At 41.9% G+C, this 16,134-nt stretch overlaps 2 pseudogenes; both read left to right on the forward strand.

The window, feature by feature from the left end:
• Positions 1-3,221: 3,221 nt before the first annotated feature.
• LOC117720004 (peroxiredoxin-1 pseudogene) lies at positions 3,222-4,273 on the forward strand (annotated as a pseudogene).
• Positions 4,274-13,359: 9,086 nt separating this feature from the next.
• Positions 13,360-15,031, forward strand: LOC117720105 (NADH dehydrogenase [ubiquinone] 1 beta subcomplex subunit 3 pseudogene; annotated as a pseudogene).
• The last annotated feature ends 1,103 nt before the right edge of the window (positions 15,032-16,134 follow it).

A 16,134-nucleotide genomic window follows, 5' to 3' on the forward strand; every position in this document is an offset into this window, starting at 1 on the left:
CCAGACAGCGCCCACTTCGTTACCCATGGGCTTGTGGCCATAATTGAGGAGGACAGAATGTTCATTGCGCATCTCCCAAAATGCCTAGCCCAAAGCCTAGCGAACAGTCAGCACTCAGTCAATACGTAGGGATCGATTTCAGAGGCTGGAATGATCCATATCAAACTCCAAGCATCACCTGGAGCTTTCTGATTAAACGAACAAATCTTGCCATCTTTCTTGAGCACCACCATTCAACCTTTGCTGAGGGGGAGCCCCAGGTTTGAGCCTCCTGGCTGGGGAGTCATACTTGCTGACCAGCTGTTATCTGGTTTGCTGGGGTTCAAGGTGCTCTGGGCCACTCTCAAATGACTCAAGTAACATGCTGACCAAAGATGATTCTTTGTTCCTTCTTTAAAATTTTCACCAAAATGAAAAGACCGTCAAATAAAGCTCAGACTCTCCCTCCAGGACTCCCGTCTTCCTCCTTTATTACCCAGGAAAGAATAAAGAAAAGAGTGAAGTAGATGTGTCTCTAATAACTGCGCCAGTAGTTTTAAAGAATCATAACAAGGGGCGGTGGAAGCATCGGCCCAGCGCTAGGGCGCTCTAGCGTTGGTCACATGCTCGGAGTTTGTGCTTCCGGTCCAGAAAGCTTGTCCTAACACTAACGGATCTGACGAATTAGCAAGTGGTTTTGCCATAGTCAGAAGAAGGAAGCACAATGATGTCAGAGATGGGAAATTTAGTTCAGTTAAAATTCTTTTTTTTAATAATTTTTGAGGAAATAATTTGTTTAATGAAAAATAGAGATCGCATAGATAAGCAACTGGAATGTATGTCACGTGCATTTCCACGAATGAACAATAACCCACTGTAAATACCTTCACGTTTGTCTTGCCAGGTCTTTCCTGATGCTGACATACGCGTTTCTGTGATACATGCATCCCTCGCATCCTATGTCAGCAGCTAGTTTTTACTTGACATTATTCTATGTTAACCTTATCATTTTCACGGACTTTGTATTTTTTTTTTTTTTTTATAGAAGTTATCACCGCTCAGACAACTATAGTTATTTGTTATTAGATATCGTTCCACTTGTTTTATTTTGCTACTATAAATTTCCTGTATATAAATATTTGCACACTTACATGACCTGTTCCTGAAGGTCTACTCAGAGTGTGATTACTTGGTCATAGGCCATGAAGGTTTTTAAAGTAAAGTCATAGCTTTGGGCAGAAAAGTCACAACGTTTACCCTCCAGTTTAACCTTGCAGACCCTTTTAAGTTTATTCAAGTTGGCTTTTATGAAATCAAGTGGATATGAACAAGTCAAAGATTGGATGGAAAAAAAGAATATAAATTAGTTAATACATTTCTAAAGCTGAGTGGTTTAGTCCAATCTGTTCTGGTGGAACCACAAAGCTCTTTAAAAATGACTTTCAGATCGAAAGCTAAGGGAACAGGAATGCCAAAGGAAAACCAAAGGCGTGAACTAACGTGGACCCTGGGGAGACAGATCCACCAACTGAAGAGCACACACAGGCTGGACCCAGGCCCCTGGCACATATGTGGCAGTTGTACAGCACAATCTCTATGTGGGTTCCCCAACAACGGAAGCAGGGGCTGTTCCTACAGCTGTTGCCTGTCTGTGGAATCCACTCCTCAGCAGTGCTGCCTTGCCTGGCCTCAGTGGGAGAGGATGTGCCTAACCCTGCAGAGACTTGATTTGCTAGGGTGGAAGGATACCCAGTGGGGGGCCCACCCTCTCAGAGGAGAAGGAGAGGTGGGAGAGAGAGAGGAGGGACTCTTTGAGGAGGGGACAGGATTGGGGGCAGTGATTGGGATGTTTAAAAAAAAATGACTTTCAAAAATCACTCTGTAGACCAGGCTGGCCTCAGACTCAGAGATCTGCCTGCCTCTGCCTCCCAAGTGCTGGGTTAAAGGCGTGTTCTGACTCATTTGTTTGCTCTTGGATCCTTTTCCTCTTACTGGGTTGCTTTACCCAGCTTTACCTTGATACTATGGTCTGTGCCTGTTTTACTTTAACTTGTTATTCTGTTTGGTGGCTATCCCAGGGAGGCTTGCTCTTTTCTGAAAGGAAAGGGAGGAGGGGAAGTGTACATGGTTAGGATGTATTGTATGAGAGAAGAATATAAATAAATACGCTTGGATTTAGATCCAAGCATATTTATTATACACAATGAAACAATGAAAGGTGGGCAAACGTCTTCATTTGTACACTTACACAGCAGCAGAAGAGCATCTTCCTCCAAAGTGGCAGAAGCAGTGTGTTCTGGAGATCAGTGTGTGTGGGAGTATGTAGTGGTGTGTGTATGTGCACATGTGCACATCTACATTCACTGTGTACCTTGAAATCCCCTTGAGCCATGTTTTGGTTGTTTGAATAGAAGAAAAGAAATCTGTTTTTGAGATGCTCCGGGGAGAGAAAAGCCAGGGTAAAGACTAAGCCATTTATCTCACCAAAAGGCACCTTGGAGCAGAGAGGAGCTGCTTCAGAGACATTGTTCTTTTTCCCCTTTCTTCTCTTCCCCCCCAACCCCCGCCCTGCATGTGCTAATGTATTAAAATTCTTTTACTTAACGTGTCAAAAAAATCTCTTTTCATAGTAAAAAATAGAAACTGTTAATGTCTTCCCCCCTGTGCTCCCTGCCCTGCTCTATTTTCTTGTCTGCCTGATGACTCCCACACTGCCAGTTTGCTCTCAGATGATGAGGAGGTCAGTGAGCATCGGTGGCAAGCTCGGATGCTGCATGAGCTGTCCTGTGGACCAGACCTTTGTTCAAACAAAGGTCGCATGTACCAAATTGCTTGACCCATGTGGAAGAACTAGGATTGGCTTGTTCATGAATCCAGGAGCAGGATTTCTCCTGGAAGGGGAGCACCAGCTGTCTGGTGGAAAGGTGGCTACTGGTTAACCCTTTCCTGCCTAGACCAGTGGAGCCTGTAGGTCACACAGGTGGGAAGTTTCTGTTACGTAGTAAAAAGGGACAGGGATTGGATCAGGATCCTAGCTAGTGGGATGACATTGTCTAAGCCATTTACCTCTCTGAACAAACTGGTCACAGGCAAGTCCAGAGCTGCTGACCTCGAGAGAAGGAGGGAGGGAAGGAGGGAGGGAGGGAGGGAGGGAGGGAGGGAGGGAGGGAGGGACAGAGAAAGAGAGGAAGAGAGAGAGAGAGAGAGAGAGAGAGAGAGAGAGAGAGAGAGAGAGAGAGAATATGAAGTTGGATGGGAGGGAGGTAAGAATGTGAAAAAGTTCTGGGAGAGGACTAGGGTAGGAGAAAATATGATCAGTATATATTATATAAATAACTTGAAACCATTGCATTTAATAAAGAAACACAGTGGCTAAGAAATATCTCAGAAAGTGTTCAGAATTCTTAGTAATTAGAGAAGTGCAAATCACAACTTCTTTGAGATTTTATCTTACCCCATTCAGAATGGCTGAGATCAAGAATACAACTGGCAGTCGTCTTCCTGCCTTCTTCTCTCAGAGATCTGCAGCTCGACCCTGCTGATAGCAAGATGTATTCAGGAAATGCAAAAATTGGGTATCCTGCCCCCAACTTCAAAGCCACAGCTGCTGTGCCAGATGGACAATTCAATTCAGAGAGATCAGCCTAAGTGAATACAGAGGAAAATACGTTGTTTTTCTTTTTACCCTCTTGATTTTACTTTTGTATGTTCCACAGGGATCATTGCTTTAGGCAATAGGGAAGAAGAATTTAAGGGACTCAACTGTCAAGTGATTGGAGTTTCTGTGGATTCTCACTTCTGTCATCTGGCATCGATTAATACACCCAAGAAACAAGGAGGAGTGGAACCTATGAACATTCCCTTGGTATCAGATCCCAAGTGGACCATTGTTCAGGATTATGGAGTGTTAAAGGCTGATGGAGGTATCTCTTTCAGGGGCCTCTTTATTATTGATGATAAAAGTATCCTTCGCCAGATCACTATAAATGATCTTCCTGTTGGCCGCTCTGTGGATAAGATTCTGAGACCAGTCCAGGCCTTCCAGCTCACTGACAAAAGTAGTGAAGTGTGCCCAGCTGGCTGGAAACCTAGCAGTGATATCATCAAGCCTAATGTCCAAAAGAGCAAAGAATATTTCTCTAAGCAGAAGTGAGCACTGGACCATTTTTTTCCCCTGCCAGGCAGCACTGAGCAGCCAGAAGAAAATCTGTTGTACTCATGCTTAAACACAAGATATGGAGTGAGTCAAGATAAGCCTTTCCTATAGGGCTGGGGGTGGTTAGCCTCTCTTCCACTATTGGGAATGGGCTGAGCTGTATCCTGGGCAGACTATCTGATATACCAATCACAGAAATCGCCCTGGTTTTGTTTGTTTATTTGCTTGTTTTATTGAATGTGAACTTTGAAAGGGGGGTAGAATACAGCTGGCAGAAAATTCCCAGTGAGGATGTGGGGAAAGGGGAACACTCATTTACTATTGGTGGGGTTGCAAAGTGGCGCAGCCTCTGAGGTCATCAATACAGGGAAAAGCTAACTGTTCATCGACCATACAAACCAGCTACCTCACACCTTAGCATGTATGCAAAGGATTTAGCAGCCTACGCCACAGATCTGTGCTCAGCCATAGTCACAATAGCTAGGCAATAGGAACAACCTAAATGTCCTTCAATTGCTGGATGGTTTTATGAAAATGTAGCACATACACACAAAGAATTCCATTTAACTATAAAGAAAAAAGAAATAATTAAATTTACAGGTAGGTGGACGAAACTAGAAAATACTATACTGTGTGAGCTAACCCAGACCCAGAAATACAAATATGCCACATGCTCTATCTCTCTTATTTGTGGATCCTATCTCTGAATATTTGGACCGGAACATAAAGCCTGCAGTAACCACTGAAGCCAGGAAAGTGAATAAGAACTGTAGACAGGGGAGTAGAATGGGGGCTGTAGCGAAGAGTAGGACACGGCTGCTATGAAGGGAGAAAGGGGAAAATGGAGAACTGTAGCTGGGAGGGAAAAATGAGGGTAACACAAAGGTAGAGGGAGGCAGGAGAGATAATGCTAAGGATGTTTGTAAAAGCCTCAAGGAAACATTATTTTATAAATTTACATGCATAAATTTATACACACACATACAGAGAGGGAGGGAGAGAGAGAGAGAGAGAGAGAGAGAGAGAGAGAGAGAGAGAGAGAGAGAGAGAGAGAGAGAGAATTGGTAGAGTTACAGCACATGGGATGATAATACTTTACCCAAGAGCTGTAGAGTATCAAAAACAAACAAACAAACAAACAAACAAAAAAACCCAGTGTTAGCATTAGCATTAGCGTTAGCGTTAGTGTTAGTTCAAATTGTTGGTCCAGGAAGACCAAGATACTTCTAAAAGAATATAAGGCACTGCCACTGCCTGTAGTCGCGTCCTAAAATTTGACGATAAGACCCTATTATTTCATATACAGAACTTAGAACAATGATTCACAACCTCCCTAATGCTGTGACTCTTCGATGCAGTTCTTCATGTTTGTGTGACCTCCCCCCCAACATAATATTATTTTTGTTTCTACCTCATAACTGTAATTTCCCCACTGTTATGAATCGGAATGCACATATTCGTGTTTTCTGATGGACTTAGGTGACCCCATCGAAAGGGTTGTTTGAACTCCAAAGGAGTTTCTTCCTACAGGTTGAGAACCACTGGCTTAGAAGCCTTCTCCATGAAGATGAGCTTCCATCCAAAGGTGCTGAATAAGCTGTCAAAGGATACAAGTAATGAAAACTACCCGGCTGGAATGCTGAACCCTCAAATACCTGACTGAACCACAGAAATAACCAGCCTCATAGGGCATGTTAAGTGCCACCGTTGTGGCACTTCTATCTTGAGGATAACTAACCCCTGCCTAAATGGAGTTAAGCCCACTCAATGAGAGGGAATTCATGCCTGCTACTGTAAATCTTGCCAACTACGTGTGGCAGGAGAGAGGTCAGAGACCCTAAAAGAGAATCTGCTACTACCATTTTTCCTAATCCAATACAAATCCCAACTGGATTCTGTATCTGAATCCTTATATGCATAGATAAATGTAGCTCTCACTCCTCACCAAAGAAGCTTCTTTTTCAGCAGATGGACCAAGATTCACAATTGATGAAAATTCAGAGACTAAGTGAATATGGTTGTTCCTCCCTAAGTGGCAAATCTAGAATGCAAGCCCTCTACCCATGGCTCAGGAAAAAGAGAGGGCAGAAAGATTCTAAGAGCCAGGGTGCATAGTGCTTGCTTCTTCTAGGAATGATAAGCAAGTTGCGTCTATGAAATCTGAGCAGTGCAGTTGCCTGAACAAGTCATAATTGCATAATAACAATGCCAGTTGACATGTCAACATGGATGAGGAAAGTTTCATGAGACTCCACCCATAAATGAAGAACTATAGATAATCAGTGGCTGCTGGGGGGGGGAGGGAGGGGAGGAGAGAGAGAGAGAGAGAGAGAGAGAGAGAGAGAGAGAGTCATTTTGAGGGATGAACCCCTGATAGGCTATCCAATCCCAACTGGTCAGCAATATCCTGTAATAGTTTGGTAGTCTTTTTTGAGCAGCCCTGACCAATTACTCAAAAGAGCACTTCTTGTCTGGTGTTGGGGTTTTTGTTAGGTGGTCTTTGGCTCTTGAAGGGAGAATTGTCAGCCCAGATAGGAGATTCACATTTAAACCGCATATGTATATCTATACACCCACTCATGTGTATTATAGGTATTTTTATGCAGAAAGTTAGAGTATTGTTTCTTGTGACATTTTCAGACATTCTTACTGTTATTTAACTCTTCTCCTCCCTTCTTTAAAATCTTCTCCATCCCTCATAATTAGAGCCCCCAATTCTTTCATTTCTCCCCATAGGATCACTTGTACACCACTACTCCCCTCCCTATTGTTCCCCCATCCCCACATCAGCAATGGTCCAGTTTTTAATCCTTCCTGGTTTCTATGGTTATTCGAGAGTATCTGGAGAATTGAGCCAGGAACCTCAGAAGAGAGAGAAAAGTCAACGTTGCGTCTTTGATCTTTCCTAGTTCCATCCATTTACTTACAAATTGCATGATCTCACTTTTCTTTACAGTTGAACGGTGTTCTATAGTGAATATATACTACATTTTCTTTATCTACTAATCAGTTGAAGAACATGTAGGTTGTTTCCGTTTCTTAGCTATTGTGACTAGAACAGCAATGAATATGTCTGAACAATTATCTATAGAGTGTGGTGCAGAGCACTGAGTGGTTCTGCAGCTGGATCATACAGTAGATTTATGTTTAGCCTTTTAAGAACTCTCTGCAGTGGAAGGACCAGCTTACAACCCCAGCAACAGTGAATGAAGAATCCCTTTCCCCCAGACCCCCTCCAGCATTTCTTGTTGGTGTTTTGTTGATCTCTGCCATTCTACCAGGCAAGAGAAAAAAAAAAAAAAAAAAAAAAAAACAACTCAAAGTTGCTTCCGTTTGCATTTCTGTGACTGCTAGGGGTGAGGAGCATTTTCCAAGTTATTTCTTAGCCATTGTTTTTGTTTGTTTGCTTGTTTTTTGTTTTTGTTCGTTTTTTTCTGTTGGTGGTGTCGTGTGATGTTCTGTTCAGGGAGGATCTGAGTTTGATTCCTGCAACCTAAGTAAACAAAACAAAACAGAACAAAACAAATAAACAAAAAAACCCCTCTGGGTTTGGTGGAACACATTTGTAATTCCAGAGGTGAAGAAATAGAAACAGACAGATTCTTGGGGTTTCTGGCCAGGCAGCTAGCCTTATCATCTTAACTCGGTGTCAATGAAAATACGCTGCCTGTGAAACAAGACAGATGACACCTGAGACCCTGAGACATAGCACTTGAGGCTACCTTTCTGGCCTCCACACACGTGTTCATTGAAGTCACATACACCAAACACACTCGTGAATGCACACACACACACACACACACACACACACGCACATACACACACACACACACACACACAGAGAGAGAGAGAGAGAGAGAGAGAGAGAGAGAGAGAGAGAGAGAGAGAGAGACTATGTTGATTTCTAATATAACTTTGAGCTGTTCCCATGTTTGAACTGACAGACATGGCATCACACAGTGCACCCATCACCATCACAGAGCTGTGAGATTCATCACACCGTTGCTTTGTGTTCTTTGCAAGATGAACGCTCCACCGTGCCATGAACACCTTTGATTCTCACGGTGAAGGCATGTATCATGGGGACTGGGTTAAACAACTGAAAGAATCCAGTTTTCTAGGGTGAAAAAGAACCAGAAGGTTTTATGTTTTTTTTTAAACTAACAATACAAGCCTGAATCTCTTGGGTGATGATGAGAAACGCCTTGCTACTGTGATGAGCTATGGATTTGACATCCGAGTCTGACCTACACTCTATTTTTTTCAAGGGAAACAGCAGTCCGATCAGGTGGGGAGTGGTTATGAAAAGCTCTTTTGTCACCTCTTATAATTTGATTTAGCTCTCTAAACCTCAATATCTGAATCCTAAAATGATGACATCTAGATTTTGTTTCTCTTGTCAAAAACCTAAAACAAACAGAGTTGACGATAGAATTCTGAGAGACTTAATGTGTAAATGTTACTTTTGTTGTTAGAAGTTGTATTAGTCAAGATTCCCTAGAAGAACAGAACTTCTAGAAAGAATCTATGTATCATCCATCTATCATCTAAGTATCATCTGACTACATTTATCGTCTTTATTAAGGGCTTCATAGGGATTAGGATATCTGAAAAAAAAAAGCCATCTAGATGAGATTCATCTAGCACATTAGGATGGTATCTTCTTTAGTCAGTGTCCAAATATCACAGGGCTCTGGCTATTGTTTACTTTCTGTAACATTACCTATTGCTAAAGACACGCAAGTTACTCATGCCATCAGACAGGGAGAAATTGAACTGGTGTCCAACTAGAAGCTACATCCCTACTGACTAGCATTTACAGGAATGGAAGGTATGTTTCAGACTACTAGAGGAAAAATTAATTATCTGTTTCACCTAGCTACAAACCTGTGACCTACAATAGAGACCTGCCCACAAGATATATTGGTGTAATAGTGGCACATAGTTATGGGAGCAACAAATCACATTTAAAATTCAATTTAAGACTTACTTTATAAGATGGAACCCACTCATGGCACTATTAAGTGGCCAAGAACCTGAGACTAGATAGATAGATCACAGGCCTGGGGGAAAACCTACTACTATTATTCTGCTTAAGGAACAAAGCAATAAAAAACTCCTAATGACGTTGCCATAACCACAGATCACTGCATCAGTCAACCATAATTACACATGTGCGCATGCATGTGTGGGCATGCATGTGCACACACACACACACACACACAGAGAGAGAGAGAGAGAGAGAGAGAGAGAGAGAGAATCCTTCTAGTACTAGATAGGAATTAACACAGAGAACAATTGAACCATGTACAGAGTGTAAGAAACTTTGGAGCATGCAGCCATAAATGGAATGTCTTTAACAAACTCCTCCCATAAATCTCATGGATCTATCTGTGCAGAAGAGGAGATGGAATGATTGTAAGAGCTGGAGATTGTGGTTGATTCCAAAGAAACCATGTTTTCCAGACACAGCATGACTGATGCACATATGAACTCAAAGACCTGAACACAAGACCTGCATAGGTTCAAAACAGACAACATTCCAGCTTTGAGAAAGGTAGTGATCACAAAGTCCCACCTTTAATCAAGAAGATATTTATAATTGATACCTGCTAGGAAGAAAATCAGGTTTCTTCAATGGAATGACACTGGGTACATCACCCATACTCCAGGGGAGGCCCCATGCCCCAAGAGTATTTGGCCAACACAAAATGGATCCTATCTGTGTGTGTATGTGTGTGTGTGTGTGTGTGTGTGTGTGTGTGTGTGTGTGTGTGTGTGTGACAGAGAGAGAGAGAGAAGGAGAGAGAGAGTAAGAGAGAGAGTAAGAGAGAGAAAGAGAAAGAGGAGCACCTTTTGTTTATTTTCTTTTTTGTTTTTTTGGGGGGTTTGTTGCTATTTATTTTTTCAGGAGAGGTAAAGAACATGAGGCTGAGTTGGTAGGATGGTGAAGAGGATTGGGAGGAGCTGGGGAAAGGAAAATATGATAAAAATATATTGTATGTATTATGAATTCTAAAAATTTATAAATTCTAAAATTTATACATTCTATATTTTTAATAAGGATTTTAAAAACAATCTCAAATAGAACAGATGTGAGAAAGAATTTTCCGAGTACGGTACCTCATCTCTCACTCATTTTAAACCTGGGGGCCTGGACAAGTCACTCAAAATTTGAGTGCTGGGTTGACAATCCTGTCTTTCCCAGTGGAATTCATACCCATTTAACACACTTAGTCACCTACATGCTAACAGCTCTCTCCTGCAGACAAGTGTGATTGTGGGCTTTCTCTGTGCTATATTGATTCTCCAAAGAGCCCTCCTCAACCCAGGCTGGAAGGGAACTGTGGCTAAGGACCCAGGCTTTTCACGTCTCAGTAGCACAACTCTGAGGTATATTCTCCACAGCACTCTACATCCTTTAAGGCACTGAGCCCCACGTTTCCACAGTAGCAACCCCATTACTGAAATAACTCCATTTCTCACTTTCCCACTCTTGCCCCTAAGGACATTTTTTTTTTTTAAGTAAACTACATATACCAAGTCCTTTTTCCACACTAAATACAGTGCTTTCTGTTGTTTGTTGTGGGGCGGGGTAACTTAAAATATTTTGTTACTTTTACTGTGAGGCGTGGAGTCCCATTTCCTAAGATATAATCAAAGAAAAAAAAAAAAGAATGAAAATGTTGAAAAGTTTTTCAGTGTCAGACATTGGGAAAGTCATAAACCTTGCATAAGCACACATCAAAGAACCATCTAGAAAAGTTGCACAAACAGAAAACACTGAGCTTGGATGCACCTGGGAAGCACGATTGTGTTAACAGTTTAGTTCAGAGAATTCCAGAAACGATCCCTCTGATGATAAACTCAGACTGCCCCTTGGAATGAAAACAGTCAGCCAATAGAATTGTTAAAATCACCTCAGTTAATTCCAACACAAACCCCAGACCGAGATCTACTGCCCTGTTTAAGCCTAGGGCATTAGAGTGATGTTACAATGATCGTTGTTTATTGTTTGTTCTGTGAGCCAGGCACTGTGCTGTATCCTTTGAAAATCCCACACCGTCTACTGCTGACAGCAGCGTGTGAGGCAAGCTTACTTTGTTATCTACATTTTGCACATGACAAGCCCGTGCTGAGAGAATTTAAGGAGCTTGCCAAGACCCCATAGTTACTTGCTTTGTAACTGAAATCCAGCCTTGAAAATTCTATCCTTCTGCCTTTCTGAGGAACCATGTGTTCAGCTGATTTCTTAGTGAAATTTGCCAAATGTGCTTCTTCATGAAGGGTGGATTTTTATCTTATTAATTATAATGTATTTGTAGAAATTATACTTCTTTTTTTCTCCTTTCTTAGGACTATCATTACTTTTCTCATTTGAGAGTTCAACTAATTTAGTTTTAGAGAGAGGGAGAGACAGACAGAGAGAGAGAGAGAGAGAGAGAGAGAGAGAGAGAGAGAGTATGTGTGTGCTCAAAGACTTTTGTGTTGTTGTCCATTGACTCAGTCTGAGGACCACCTTAGTTCCATCTCATGACTGCTTTTGTTGAGTAATACACGGTTTGTAATTTCCTTGGTTTGTAATTTGCTTATGTTTTTTCATTGCAGATTTCCAACTGTGTCACATGGTTATCAGTGACTATCTGTCATCATATCTATTTTTTCTTCAAGGAATATGGAAGGTTCTAGAATTTCCATTTGGATTGGAAGAAATGGTGCACCTCTATTGTCTACAGAGATTTAATAAATAGGAAAAACAAACTGTTCAAGTGATAGCTAATCTTGATTTTCAACTTGGCTACGATTGAAATCAACCCAAACATCTGGGCATGCCTGTGAGGGATTGCTATCGTTGTAGGGATCATTTGAGGTGGGAAACCCCATCTTAAACCTGGATCCTAAGTAAGTCCTGATGGCAGCCTGTATAAAAGGGCATAAAAAAAACCTTTGATTTTTGCCTACTGACCTCATTGTGACTGCTAAGTTCATCTACTCTGCTGCTAAGGCACTCCTTGGTATTAGAACCTACTTCTTCCAGATGCCAATATAGACAGAAGACACTCTCTAGGAATCATCTTGGATGCCAACACCAGATTGGGACTGTTAAGACATCCAGTCTCATGGACTGAACAACTTCCTTCCCATCTGGAGACAGCCATTATTGAACCACAGCCTTTAAGCCACTCTAACTGATCCACTTTTAATATGTAAACAAATACGTGCTCATTCTATCAGTTCTGTCTGTTTCTTTAGATTAGGACATCCTATTAATCATATATATTAAAGAATGAAAAATGAACCAGGTATTTTAGCCCACACTTACAGTTGTGACAATCAGGAGGTTAGGGCAGGAGTTTGAGAATAGCCTGGGCCACATAGTATGGTATTGTCTCAAGGAGAAACCAATGCAAAACAAATAAAATAAAATAAAATAAAATAAAATAAAAAAACAAAGCAGAAGCATAGAAGGTAGTTAAAAGGGTATTGCCATACTTAAATCCCCTTTTCTACAGCCAAGCTCACCACTGATATAGACTATTAAAATTCATCTTCAAATACCTTCTCCAGAATTTATAATCCCTAGTTTGGTAATGTGGTCAAAATAAGTCTTTTGTTTATATTGTGGATATAGTTATACCTATAAGAAAATAATTAGTTCTATGTTTTAATAAAAATGAAATCAAGAAGAATAAGATCTAAAATAGTGGTGACCAAATGTCACTAATGACCACACACACACATACACACACACCAAAAAAAAAAAAAAAAAAAGAAAGAAAAAGAAAAAAAGAAAGCTTGGTGAGGACCCTGGAATGAATGTGGAACGATTGAATAGAGCTTCCAAAGAGGAGAGAATCAATGCCAGTCTGTGGGTTGTCAGGGCAAGCAAAATCGTTGAGGTAGAAACCCAACTGTAGCAAAGAGTTCACACTCTAATTTGGGAGAAAATCTAGCTAATGGAACTGGGATGTTCAGGGTTTCAAAGAATAGAACAGAGACTAGTTTCACATGGGATGTGAGTCTCAGTTGAGGCTCAGTGAGTATGCTTAGGAGGTTCCTTCTTCTTGATGGGCAAAAGGGCTAGAAACGAGAGAACAGAGTGGTGATGGGGGAAGTCTGGGGGATATTTTGGAGAGAGGACCAGTGGCATCTGGAGATGGGTTGGATCTGGGAGTTGAGAAGAGGAGGTGCTCAGAGACTCCCGGGTCCCTGGCTATAGGGGAATGATACTCAAGGTTCAGAAGCGTGGGTCTAAAGGAGGACCACAGTGTGGTTCTCCATATGCTTCAGAGGATGTAGAAGAGGAGAGGTGTGAAGAGCTTAGGCTGAATAAGACAGAGAAATCTACAGAAACCAGAAAGAATTTCAAAGAAGCGTGGGAATGGGTATGGGGGTTATTGTATGACATGAGGGTGGGAGGGAGTTGTCAAATGTGTCAAATGATGTAGAAAAATGTGGGCAGGGTGGTTAGATAAAGCACTTGAGATATGACCTTAAGGAATCCTCTTTCAATTAGTGTGACGGTGACAGACAGTCACGATGACTGAGCAGAGCATGAAGCTTTAGGGCAGAAAGGGCAACAAAGCTGAGAAGGCAATGGCCCAAAGGACATGAGCGTTGTCACTTTACCCAGCCACCCTTCCCTTTAATTCATCTGAAATCTTTAAACAAAGATCTAAGAAGAGGAAGTGGCCTTGGGGAGGGAGGTGCTTTGAGGAGGTATGTCTGCCAGGTGCCACAAAAACTAAGATTCTGTGCTTCAGGCTTTCAGGATGGGCCTCACTGAGATGGTGGCAGGGGAAAGTGGGAATTTGGCCATCAAGAGCTGGGGTTAGAAAAGAAATGTGAATCTTCATTGAAACCACTAGGATGGTTGAAAATAGGTCATGGCCATAGAGGCGGTGACAGAGGAACAGAGTAAATCTAACTGTAGACAAAGGACTTTTGAGTGCTGGGGTAGGCTTATTAAAAACTGGCAGGTTCAGAGCCATCTTTCCCTTGGGGAACACAAGAGGGCTCTCCTCAAGTTCTCACAACAGGTGGAGACCTCAGGGATTTCCATGGTGACCATAAGCAGCTATTCATGCCTCCATAAATTTGACTCATGAAGATTTGCTTGGACAGCTCTTCTGCCTCATTATGATCAGGACAAAGACAAGCTTCTCATTTTTGATAGGCCTAAAAGTTCAAACTCTTTTCTTCCAGGTCAAAGTCAGCACAAGACTGAAACATCATTAGCTGTTAGTCCTTCAGCTCTGAGAAGGATTCCTGCAGGACTCAACATTTATAGCTCAGGAAGCACAGAGCTTCCCCAGAGGAAAGAAGCTGGGTAATTTCAAGTCTCTGAGGTTCTTGAGGAAAAGAGGTCTTTCTCCTTTCTGTCATCCCACTAGAAGGCAATAAAACCCGTCAGTCACACACTGTGGTATACACTGCAGACAAATATTCCAATCTGAGCATAGGAGGGCGTGGGTTTATATTATGTGTGTTCAGTAAGTCTTCTCTACAAATGATGGACAAGTGCTGGTGTAGAAAATGAAACCATCAATATTGAGTGTCCTGGGAGGTCAGATTGCTGTCAGACATGGCTGCTGGACAGACAAGGACATGGTCACGGTCACGGTCATGGTATAGTGGAACTTCCAGATTACAGACATTGGAAAATTGAAGGGACGCCGTCCTATCAGAAATGATGCAGAAGAAGCTTGCTGTACGAGGGCTGAGGGATCCATGGTCTTGCAAGGAGCCTTGGAGATACACGGTGGCTTTGCAGGAAATGCCACCTTCACAAGCATAATATTAAAAGGATTCAAATAGGAGTTTGCTGTATTTGTGGCAGCTTTAGGGCCTGAATGTTTCCTGGCTTCCCAGAATTATGATAAGAAGCATCACTGAAGACAGCACCTTGTGAAGTCTCTTTCATAAAGATACAATTCTCCCACTGTAGCATCCTTGGCTGTATTTCGTCCTTGAAAGAATATTAATATGGTTTAATAAAGTAAGAAAAACTGTAAAAAAAAAAAAACAGGAAAAGAAAAAAAGAAACAAAACCATTTCATTTGTTTCAAACCCAAATTCTCTGTGAATCCAGGAAGAAGCCAGTGTCATCAAGAGACAGGGGAACCAAAGCAATGTATCTGTTTCATAGGAGGGTCCCATCTTACCTTGGGGTGATGGGATGTAAAACCAAATATGCCAGTTAAATGGTCAGCATAGGACTGGGATTACAGATCAGTCTTGCAAACATGAAGACCTGAGTTTGAGTCCAAGGACCTATATAAAGAAGGCCAGCCATGGTGATACCCATGTGTACACATATAGCTGAGGAGGTGAAAACAGGGAGAGTTGTTGGTCAGTTGGCCTGACCTGCTTGGCGAGCTTTAAGCTACTGGCATCTGAGGAATGACAGTTTACTTCTGCCCTCCATATGGACATACACACACCCCACACTTGCACAGGAGCAGTCATAAAATATTTGGTGTAAAGTACCATTTAAAATGTACTGTATGGTTTATGCCCCCCAAGAAATAGAAAATACATAACATAGATCATGATCAGGCCAGAGATGAGTTTTCATATTTCACCGGATAGAGGCCATATGGGGCTCTTGGCAACAGAGGTGAACTTGTTAATTTTGATTGTTGACTCAACTGAATTGAGGAATGCTAGGAAAGAAGTCAAGCCCATTCCTAATTATGTCTGTGAAAACTGTTGCCAGAGATAAGCAAACTGAGGCTGGAAGTCCGTCCATGAGTGTGGGCAGCATCTTCCATAGCTTGGAGCACAGACACAACAAAACATAGTAGGAGAGGAAGGAAGCCCACATGCTTGCAAGCTTGTTTCTTCTTGAGCACACTCTTCTTTGCTGACCCAGTTCCTACAGATATCAGGATCCTGCTTTTCCGGCCCTCCAATGAGATTCAAACCAGCAAACATCCAAGGAGCTTCAACTTTGGACTGAGGCTAAATCATGAGTCCCTCGGCTTCTAGTTTCTTGG

Source organism: Arvicanthis niloticus, chromosome 14, assembly GCF_011762505.2.
Source record: "Arvicanthis niloticus isolate mArvNil1 chromosome 14, mArvNil1.pat.X, whole genome shotgun sequence".
In the NCBI taxonomy this organism is placed as follows: domain Eukaryota; kingdom Metazoa; phylum Chordata; class Mammalia; order Rodentia; family Muridae; genus Arvicanthis; species Arvicanthis niloticus.